The following is a 10731-nucleotide window of genomic DNA, read 5'->3' on the forward strand; positions in this document are numbered from 1 at the left end:
CCTGTACATTACAAATTATGGACTGCATCGAGAAGAATGCAATGTAAGATGGAATGATAAAGCTATGGCACGTATATACGTGACTAGAATTTCCAGGGAATGGACATTATTCTTTTTTTTTTTTTTCTTTTTTTTCTAAACGTGAAGCTTTCCAAGCAGCGAGTCGTGAAAAAAGAATAAAGTCGAGAGTCGAGAGGAAGGATCGATCAGCTGATTCCCAAGGGTAAACTAAACTTTCCATACCTCCTCTTTCTGTCTTTCTCTATTCGTGAGGCTCTTACCAAGCAATATAACTTTTCCAAATCCAGATTAATTTTTCTACTAAAATTTTATCATCAAAATCGGGACACTGGCACGGATATGTGATTCCTTTTGCTAACGTATATTTTGTGAATCTTTTTTCCATTTTCCTTTTTTTATTTTTTTTTTTTTTGCGTTTCTTTCGATCGTTGAAAGCTCACGTACGTATTTTCTTCCTCAAATATCCCAACTGTCTCGATCCGTTCTGGATCGAATCCAAGAGAAGCAAGAAGCAAAAAGATGACTTGAAAATTTCTAAGGGAAACCGTCCGAAATTTTTGGAGGGGTTCCCTCCTAATCTAGGAGAACGAAGGTCCGATGAACACTTTCCAATTTGTTGCCGATGAGCATCGGCGACTCTCGAAAAGTTCCTACGGCTAAATCATTCGAAGTAAAAGGAAAGGGTAGAGTTATCGGTAAAGCTATATACAGACAATACTGTGTATTATGCAGTAAGTTACCAGGACGAGGCGACATCGAGAGATAGAGAGAGAGAGAGAAAGAGAAAGATAAATAGATAGATAGATAGATAGATAGATAGATAGATAGATAGAAAAAGCTTCTATCTCTTTTACTTCCTATCGATTTTTCTTTCGCTCCGTTTCTACTAAAAAAGACATATCCAGCCGCAAAAAGGAGAAAAGAAAAAAAAATATATCTTCTTCTTTTCTATAAATAAACCGTCCTCGACGTATACTACATTTCTGTTGGTTGGATATCAGCAGCTATCTGTATTTCGAGTATCGTCGATACCTCCAACGTAACATTCTTTTTCTAAAATTGAATGCATCCGAATATAACGAGAAACAATGTTAAACTACCTTTTTTCTATGTACATTTATATACACACAAATACACATATACATTTGTGTATATAGATAGATAAAGAGAGAAAGAAAGAGAGAGGAGAAAGAGAGAGAGAGAGAGAGAGAGAGAAATCGAAGTGGCACTACCCAAATCATTTGCACCGAGCAGCATTTGCCGTTATCGCGTTACCACGAATGAGAGAAACAAAAGAATGAGGAGAGAAAAGTGGGAAAAAGTGTGTAAGAGAAAAAGAGAGAGAAAGGAAACGAATCAGATAGTAGGAAGAACCAAGCATTATCCACGCACTATCCTATCCCCGTTTTCGAGGAGATCGAATTATCCTATTCTTTCTCTCTACACTGTCCATTTTTGCGAGTGCTTTCCTCTAATGTACTTTCCGCGAAGCGTTCCGATTTTAATTTAAAAGAGAATTGTGAATGGTGTTTCCTGAACTAGTCGTGTAGTTCGTTCAAGATATAATCAAGATCTTTTTGTACAGTTAAAGGAAAAACGTTCGATATTAACGAATGTATAGATATAGATAATAGAAATTGATGAATCGTTTATGTATGATTATCGTTTATGTCGATAGATCAAACGTTCCGAAAGTATATTAATACAGATAGAAATCGAAAGAAAAAGAAATAGAAAGGGAACGTCTTTGAAACAGGTAATATTACTTTTGAAAAAACCCAATAAGGAACTATCTCTAAGAAAGAGAAGTAAAGATACAAATATCCGTGTGTGGTATCAGGAAGCAACGGAATATAAAAGATTCCCAATGGTCTCAAAGCGAACACATTGAATACAAGTTTCCGTATCGATCGATCAAGCCGTTCTTCATCCGTTTCGTTATATACATATATAACGATATATATATATATATATATATATATATATATATATACACAAATGTAGTAACTATGTGTGTATGTACATATGTATTTATGTATGTAGAATCGAATGATATGGAATATTCGCGCGAGAACACCATGCTCCCGGTGGGTACTTTAACTACGAGGGAAGGAGAGATCATCCGTTGCGTTGAAAAGCGTTTATCCGTACGAACCACTTTTCAAATCCCATAGAATACATCTCTCGAGAGAGGGTCACGACGATCTTTTCTATCTTTTAACATGGACAAAAAAAAAAAAGAAAAAAGAAATATATTAATTCTTCGCAAATTCAAAGTACTTTTTCTCTTTACCCCACTTGACAATTTGCAACGATTAATAAAAATTGTATTATCTTAAGAAAAAAAAAAAAAAAAAAAGAAGAAAAAAAAATCGATCGGACCATGTATTGGACCAATTAAATTCTCGAGTTTTGACAATGACCAGAAAATATTTTGCATCGTTTTAATACTCATATCATATCTGTTTTTTACTTTACTCGTATCATCACGTATCCCATGTAAATATTTTTGAGATGAAGAAAAACTATTCGTATCATCACGTATCCTGTGTAAATATTTTTGAGATGAAAAAAGACTATATATATATATATCTGATCATTGATAATATATATATATATTATTAATAATATATATATATATATTATCATATAATAATATATATATATATTATCAAGATAATGAAATATGAATTTTTTTTGTATTACCATTGACGAAACTGTCTCACAAGAAACATACGGAATACAAAGTATACCACCATTATCGTTGATAGCTTAGTCGCTTCAAGGAAAGGATGAGAAGGATAAAAAGATGAAAGGAAGGAAGGAAGAAAGAAATGAAGGAAGGAAGGAAGGAAGGAAGGAAGGAAGGAGAAAACGATCGAGAAGAGAACAGCAAAGAGGGGAATGCGTTTTCAGGAAATTTCCCTGTAGCCCCATGCGCAAATATTTATCGGCAGTATCGGGAGCCGTGCAAGCTGGTACGAACGTGTACGGTCACGCGGTGGCACACACACACACACACACACACATACACATACAAACACATATACTGATACGACACAGACTGTTAGAAAAAGACATGCGTGGGCGACACGTAAAAAGCCGTAGTATGCATCTGGGAGCTGTGTGAATAAATGCATAAAAATGTCTGCTTTTGCGTGCTTTGCCCTCTCTCTCTTTCTCTCTCTCTCTCCCTCTCTCCTTTCTTTCTTTTTCTCCTATTTCGAACCACCGTCGCGACGCCAAGACCATTGCCGTGAAAATTTCTTTGGATCTAGAACGTGCCAGCCGAATGTTAACCTTTCGGGCACGTCGCGGATTGACTACGCTCACGACCTACATATATTTTTTCTTTCTTTGTTTCTCTCTTTCTCTCTCTCTCTTTCTCTTTCTTTCTCTACTGTAATAGCGCATCCAAGACACATACCAGTACATATCGCCCTTCTCTAACTTCGATCGACAAGAAACGAAACGAAAAGACATGAGGAAAGCGTGCTGCTATTGGTGGGCCAGCATTGAGAACCGAAAGTAGAGACTCACGTGTCTCTTTTTCTTTTCTCCGAGTCATGAGAAAATTCGCTTCACGTCGTTCTCGTTTTCAGAGACGAATCCTATACATCGCGTTAGCTACAGATCGAAGAAACACGATTATTGACGTTTCTAATGTTTCTTTACTTTCTTCATTAGAATTACTGTGTAAATTGTTTATATTGGAATATTCGTTTTAAAAAGCAGAGAACATTCGAAATTCTTTAAATGATAATAATTGGAGAAATGTATTATATAATGATTTTGATATAAGAAATAAGATATAAATTAAATGTTTCAAAGACGACAGGAGAGAACTTATTTTCGGATAGGCAAGAAGACGTCTAGAAATGAACAATGTTGGTACGATGTTTACCGCAGGCGTTTATGCTTGCGACTGCGAGGAGGATTCGATCGAATGCAACGGACCGCGGCAACGCAATTTTCCAGCGGTTGCGCTTTCGCCGACTATTAACTCAATTATAATTATTATGCCAGCGTTTCACTCGGGGCGATCGGGAGCCCTATAATTTTCCTAACGGGCGAAGGGATAAAAACCGTTGTGCGAATGATCGAGATTTCATTTCTCTTTCCCTTTTTATCTTTTTTGTTTTCTTTTTTTCTAACTTTTTATTCGAAGAAAAATATTCAATTATATACGCAGACTCATACGTATGTATATTGTAAAATATGATATAAGGTATTGTTGAAATAAGTACGATAGAAAAATTTTAATAAAAAAAAAAATAAAGAAATAAAGGAAGATAAAACGAAACGGGATCAAAAATATTAAATGCATGCAAAGATATTTTAACCAAAAGGGAAACTAATACATTGATAATAATAATAATAATAATAATAATAATAATAATAATAATAATAATAATAAACGGAAATGGATAAAAAAAGATAAAATAGATTAAAAATATAAAAGGAAATATAAATTAATTATATAATCGAGATAGTTGTCTTTCAATTTAACTGATCGTAATGCATGATTATCGGGAAAATATGTCAATACTTGACGATTCAAGGAACATGTTATGTATGCAAAAACTATTTCGAAAAGATTCGCCGTTTCGCGCGTTTAAAATCTACTCGAGTGAAGCTTTCCTGCTGGTAAAGCTACGTCGACGTTCCATCAACGTCGATTTTAATAAAGGAGGACATGAGATTCGTATCGATGATCTGTCATCTTCGAAAGCGTATATGGGAAGAGCTAGCATATTCCTGTTGACAGTACGAGAGAGAGAAAGAGAGAGAGAGAGAGAGAGAGATATTATCGTTCAAAAATATCTTAATTTATCAGTGAAATCATTGAGTGAGTTCATAGAGCATACATTCACTTTGAAGTATTATTAACGCCCGTAAATCGTGATTATCTCAAACACGAGTGATAAATCAAACGATATATTATTAACAGCAAGTAACCAGCGCGTTGCGGAAAATCGACGATGGTTTTCCTACGATTTCCCGTGGCACGCGTCGCTAACACCGAATATAGTATGCATGTGTTGTATACATTTGTGTGCGTACATATGTAGATGTGTATGAGTATATATTTCGCACAAATCGAGTATACGCGTAGATAGGTATATATATATATATATATATATATATATATATATATATATATATACATACACACATACACACACATAATATATATACAAATACACACGCACATACATATATACGTCGAATGGTAAAGAGTGCCCTATCATTCGACAGTGACGGCTTACAAATTAGAACCGTTGCTCGGGATCCGCATTGCTCCATTTCGACTGCGGCAGAATGCATTTGCTTCGTTCCGGTTCTCCGCTTCTCCGCTCTCCGCAGGCTCGCTTAGTCGGGACATGAGGGTTTCGCTGGGATTAAAGTGCATCGAGAAATCGAGTCTATGTAACGGGATACACGTATCCTCCATTGTATGCTAGGTATTCTGTCAAAAATATACACGCGTTATTATTTCCCTTACCTTAAATGGAACTTCATTTTTTTTCTTTTTCTTTCCTGATGCTCTTTTTTCTTAAAATTTTCATATCTTTTTTTTTCTAAAGAACGATATCAGAGATACTTCGAAAATCGTATAGTTTTGCAAAATTTGTTTTTATCTCATTTTTTTTTTTATATCTCTTATTCGTTTTATATCCCCAAATATTTTCAAAACTAGTAACTATGAATCTGTTACGAAAACAAAACAAAACAGAAAGAAATAAAAATTGAACTATTCAAGAGTAACAGATACCTGACTCTTGTTACATCAAAACTCAACTCGAATTTCTTAACGAACGGCCGATCGTTAATTGGTCTCGACCCATTATGATCGTATTTTTGCTCTCCTCGAACTCTCGTAATTTCTTTTCATTTTTCTATAACGAGGGAATTTCATTGGAAATCGTTCGGTACGATATGGAGCATCCTTGAATTTTCATACCGTGTATATTAATAAGAGGAAAAGAGAGAAAGAAAGAGAGAGAAAGAGAGAGAGAGAGAGAGAAAGAGAGACTGACAGATAGAAAGGGGGAGTAGTATAAGGTAAGCTCGATGCGGCACGTTTTCCGTTCGTTCGGTTCTTCACCTTTCCATCGAGTCCCAAGACCCACTTTAGCTTTGAACTCCTACCACGATCGAGATATAATCGATAGCTCTTGATATTTTATTCATAAACATTTTAATTCGGAGTAATATTTCATTCGCCATGAACTATTATTGAAAGCTTGAAAAACAAAAATAAATTCGGTAATGATTATATTCCGTTCAAAAATGAGGGAACTTTGTTTTTGAAAAAAAAAAGAAAAAAAAAAAAGAAAAAAAAAAAGAAAGGAAAAACAAAAAGAGAGGAAAAAAATAGAAAAATTTCATTTTTACTAAATAACAGTAATTACGAGGGGCAACGAAAAATTTACAACGTCAGGAAAATGAATTTCTCTTTTTTACGAGACACGCACATGCTTTTTGTATAGCAGCCTTCGGCGTGTTTCGTCAGAGCTTTCTCTAGCACGGGGGATGGCAAATCCTATTTCCTTGCAAGCAACGCGTGTCAGCTGTCATCGCGGAAAGAGAAGAGAAGAGAGAGAGAGAGAGAGAGAGAGAGAGAGAGAGAGAGAGAGAGAGGGTGAACTTCATATGACCGAGCGCTCGCTCGAGCGGAACGATTTACTTCGCCTCGACAGTGTTTCCAGATGTCCCCAACGTTCTCTTTCTAAAACCTGTAATAACAATCTCTCTCCTCTTTCTCTCTTTCTTTCTTTCTTTCTCTCTTTCTCCCCCCCCTCTCTCTCTCTCTTTCTTTCTTTCTCTTTCTTCTTTTATCTTTTTTGAAATACTTTGATTATCAAAACTATAGATATCACTTTTGAAGAAAAAAATTTATGAAAATTTTCAAATTTTCATAATTAATAATTATTATTATAATGGAAGTAATTTTTACGAATTTTCGAATAAAGAATTTCTCACTTGAACTTATGTATGTACATATCTTGTTATATTGAAATGTTATAAATAGAGAACTCAAAGTCGTATAACATTAGTTCATTGTCCTTCTCTAAAAGAAGAATAAATGTACCTCATGTGTGTACCTGTTAATTCCCAGCTATAGCTCTTGGACGAGGCGAGTAGTACAATACAACAGGCTCGACCATTTACAAAGTAGTCGTAGACACGTTAGCCCCCGCAACCACCTCGGCGATGACAACAGGCATCCGGCCAGACCATCCGTAACACGTGTTGGCCGCGCGTTTCGCTCGATTTTCATTATAAGAGGAAATAAAAGCAAATGGATCGCGTCCGACTACGAGCATTTATTGCAAAGTATACACACACACACACACACACACACACATACATACATACACAAATATACACATGTACAATTGAAACGCATATATGTATGTACATATATATAGGATTATAGTCGGTATCACGTGCGAGGAAAGCTGTCCTAAAGGAATGAAATAGAAGATAAAAAAGAAAAGAAAGAAAAACAAATGAAATTTCTCTTTGCGAGAAGAAAATTGTATTAAAATTCTTAGTCGTTTGTAAAACGAAATAGCAATGGACAGTCTTTACGCAAACGTACGATATATTCAATGAAATAACAAGGCAAACTCAACATGATGTACTTCCATAGATCGTTGAAAACATATTACGCTACTTCCCTTCTGATACTCGCTAGTTTAAAAAGCCTTATTTTCACGTAGAATCTATCTACGTATATGCAGAAATTACAACGAGTATAAAGCGTCTAATTTTCTCGGTTTAAACTCAACCTTAAAAATTTCTCGTCCAGCTTTAGTTCTGCGTCGGTTTTTATATTTCTCGTTTAAAGTCATTTTGAGTAATAGGATTTAGAGGTTGGTAAAAAAAAAGAAAAAAGGAAAAGAAAAATGTAAAGAAAAGTAAAGTAAAGAAAAGAAAAGAAAGGGAGAGAAAAAAATGAAGAAGAGAAAAGTTAAAAAAAGAAAAACGGCAGTCGACTAAATTCCAAGTCGGTTCACGTGAACACCGTGATTCAAATTGCCTCCGACATGCGAGAGTTATAACATGTTCTATGGACATGTACATACATTGTATAGTGACTTCTTGTTATATATCATACGACTAATGGGATATCCCTCTAATAAATATGTAAATATGATCATGGAAAATAAAACACATATCGATTGATCGTTATTTATCTTTTTTTTTTTCCTCCTTTCTAATCTTTTTCAATCAAGAAATAAGATTACGTAAATCGTTCAACTCGTTTATACGTTGGATTACTAAGCTAGGTACACATGATTCAGTAATAAACTGCTTTTCACGCAAGGACGAACTTTAATCGTAACTTTTACACGGTATTCCGCAGATTCAAGAGACTACTGCTACCACTACTACTACTATTACTACTACTATTACTACTACTACTATTACTACTACTACTACTACTACTACTACTACTACTGCCTTAGTCGCAAGGGATTAGGTCGAACTGTATGTATCGCAGTTAAAATAGTTTCGCCACGAAGATCAAACGAGTACTGGTAGAAGAGGAGAAAGAAGAGGAGGAGGAGAAGAAGGGTGAAGGAAAGAGCGTTTAGCGGATGAACGCGCACCTTCAAGCCCACGATCCCAAAGATGACTATTTAAATATTTAAATAGTTACGATATCGAATGGCGCTACTTGTGAAAAAAGTTTTAATTTTTTGCTTGACTGTCGTTACCTTCTTTCGAGAAGTTCTACAAACAGAATGGAAAAAAAGGAAAATATAAAATAACAAGAAAAAGAAAAAAAAAGGAAAGCGGAAGGAAGGAATGTTAAAAAAAAAGGGAAACAGAAAAGTAAAAAAAGTGAGAAGATAGATAGAAATCCAAGGGTCGACATGGCTGAAATAATGTTTCTAATCTACCGTCTAATTGATACTTATTACGATGGTAGACCGATGGAAACGAGAAATTATTATCGTGGTAAGCCGTCTTTCGTATTTTTATCGCACGGCACCAACATCGAAGGTTCGTTTCGAAAATGGCACGTTTTATCGGAACACGTAGGGAACTCATTCTTTTTTACTTTGGATATTTTAGATATGAAGAAATAAGTTTGTTTCTAGAAAAGAAAAAAAAAGTAAAGACGAAAAAGAAAAAGGAATTATTATTAATTTATAATTAATTTGTATCTTTTTAATAATTCGCATACGTATTATTAATTAACGATTGAAATAACAACGACTTCATTCGTGAAATTTCTTCAAATATAGAAAGAAAAAAATTCTATTTATCATGCAAAGAAAATGGCCAAGTTTTTTCAAAGCAAGACTTAAACTTCACAAGTCGTACAACGTAGTCCCTTTTGAATGAAAAATCTCGAAGCATTATGACAAAAGTTTAATATCAATTTACGAGGAGAACGTTGCGCCGGTATAATCTCTAGTTACACTATGGTGTACGGTCTTACCTAAGGGGCTTATAGTTGCTTTACTTTATTACTGATGTATGCGTGTACACGATCGGGGCATTGTTAGGACGGTTATAGGCAGCCGAACGAGCAGTTTCTACGAGCGTACGCCAACTATACTTTGCTAACTATATTCTCCTCAGCCTCTCTCTCCCTATCCCTCTCTCTCTCTCTCTCTCTCTCTCTCTCTATGTGTGTGTGTATCTATCTATCTCTTTCTAAAGCGTAGTGGAACAAACCAATAGCGAGGCTGCCGTCGTCGTCGGTATGCTTCAGGAGCACCTGATATTTATTCCGACCGTCGTCCCTCGCTTTAACACGACGTTACGTCTTGCTACACGATTTAAGACTTTTTAATGCCTCTTGATGGTCCAACAATCTCTTATACTTATTTGCGATTCTTGCGAAAACGATGTTCAAGTAAGAACAGAGAAAAAAAAAAGCAATCAGAAATTACAATGATATTTACGATAAACTGAAAAAAATGATTAATTTATAAACTTGATAAAAAAGTAAAATATGAATATACATATATTGCCCAATCATATCGTGAAAATTATTAAATTTACAATTACTGTGCATCGTTTGTTCTATTTTTTTTTTCTTTTTTTTATAAACTATTCGTACATACATAGTAACGAAAAAAAAATCATTCAAATCGTGTCAGCATATGTACAAAATAACGAACGTAATCCGAGTTTTTCAACGCATGACACGCTTCCGGGTTTATGAAGGCTCGCACGAGGGACCAAGAGTGTATTCAAGTTTTAGCAGAAGGCACAATTATGGACAATGGAATTACATATTTCGAGGACGGTGGGTGATACAGAGTACGTTGCTAACAGGTACGAGGCACGCGCGAATTTACCTTGTTAATATCCCTTCTCGTCGTTGTGGGAGGAAAGGTAGTATAGCAATTCGTTGCATTTTCAAAGCACGTGTTGCTTCAGCCCGAGTTCAATTCAGAAAATGTAACATTCGTTTCAAACACTTTGTCTGTTAAATGAGTCATCGAGAAATTCGTTCATGTGTTATTTTTAATATTTACAAAATCAATGAATTGTAAATAAAATTTAATAAGATTCGGTATAACAAAAAAAAAAAAAGAAATAAAAATAAAAATAAAAATAAAAATAAAAAATAAAAAATAAAAATACGACAGTAAGCTTTGTATGCCTGTTTTACAAAGGGGAAAAAAAACAAAAGGGAAAAGAAAAAAAAATACAATAATGAAAAAAGCGTTTAGT

At 34.8% G+C, this 10731-nt stretch overlaps 1 protein-coding gene across 1 annotated transcript in view; it reads right to left on the minus strand.

The window, feature by feature from the left end:
* LOC146873114 (uncharacterized) overlaps positions 1-10731 on the minus strand; it is a 323336-nt gene that overhangs the window by 234358 nt on the left and 78247 nt on the right. The window lies entirely within an intron of this gene.

The sequence above is a fragment of the Vespa mandarinia genome, chromosome 3, assembly GCF_050613455.1.
Source record: "Vespa mandarinia isolate Hongniang chromosome 3, ASM5061345v1, whole genome shotgun sequence".
Classification (NCBI taxonomy): domain Eukaryota; kingdom Metazoa; phylum Arthropoda; class Insecta; order Hymenoptera; family Vespidae; genus Vespa; species Vespa mandarinia.